Source organism: Mastomys coucha, unplaced genomic scaffold, assembly GCF_008632895.1.
Source record: "Mastomys coucha isolate ucsf_1 unplaced genomic scaffold, UCSF_Mcou_1 pScaffold15, whole genome shotgun sequence".
NCBI classification, from domain to species: Eukaryota; Metazoa; Chordata; class Mammalia; order Rodentia; family Muridae; genus Mastomys; species Mastomys coucha.
In genome coordinates, this window is record NW_022196897.1 from 158,897,666 (window position 1) to 158,898,521 (window position 856).

At 47.1% G+C, this 856-nt stretch overlaps 1 pseudogene; it reads left to right on the forward strand.

The window, feature by feature from the left end:
- LOC116091479 overlaps positions 1 to 640 on the forward strand; it is a 4,178-nt pseudogene extending 3,538 nt beyond the window's left edge.
- Positions 641 to 856: the final 216 nt, after the last annotated feature.

Sequence of the window (856 nt, forward strand, 5' to 3'; positions counted from 1 at the left end):
TGCTCTGAACTCCCCGGTGTCCAGTGTCCACTGCACTGAAGGGTCTGGCAATGATCTAAACACCTCCTGTGGTTTCAGTTGGTCTTGGAGGGGAGGGGGAGGATGCCATTTATTTCGTATTGAAGTGGTTTTTCTGAAAGCAAATGCTTTAATTAAACAGATTACCAGTGGCCAGAGAGAGAGAGAGAGAGAGAGAGAGAGAGAGAGAGAGGACTCTGTGCCTTTATTAATTAAGATCTGGAGGTGTTAACTCAGGATTTCAGACTCCAGTCTTTGAAGAAAGGATATGGCTTTTGAAAGCCTTCTTGCAGTATGTAGTTGTGTGTGTGGAGTTTTCTGAAGGCGGACCTCACAGCTCTGGCTCGCCCTTTTGAAAAGGTCTCTCTGCCATATCCGGTTCTATGACAAGCCTATTCTTTCCCCCACAGGACCCATTTCAATGACCAAGAACCCTCTGGGGCTCCCCTGCCAGAAGGACCTGGTAGGAGCTGTCATGAACCCCAGCGAAGCCTTCTGCTCTGTCCCTGGAAGACTCTCCCTGCTCAGCTTCACATCTAAGTACAAAGTGACAGTGGCTGAGGTCCAGAGGCAACTATCACCACCCAAATGCCTAAACGCCTCCCAGAGGTGTGCTCAGAAGGTGAGACCTGTTCAGGGCCCACTGGGGGTTGGGTAGTTGAAGGTGACTGTGTAAGAGGGCCTGGGGGTATTTTTAACATTTATGTAACTTTTATATCTTAACCCTGAATTCTAATCTGTGTTAAGAGAGCTTTTTAGTGTGTATCTTTGTTTTGAAAGTGCCAAATGCAGAAGGTGCTAAAACATCACTAACAGGTTATCGTTTGGTTGGGATTAA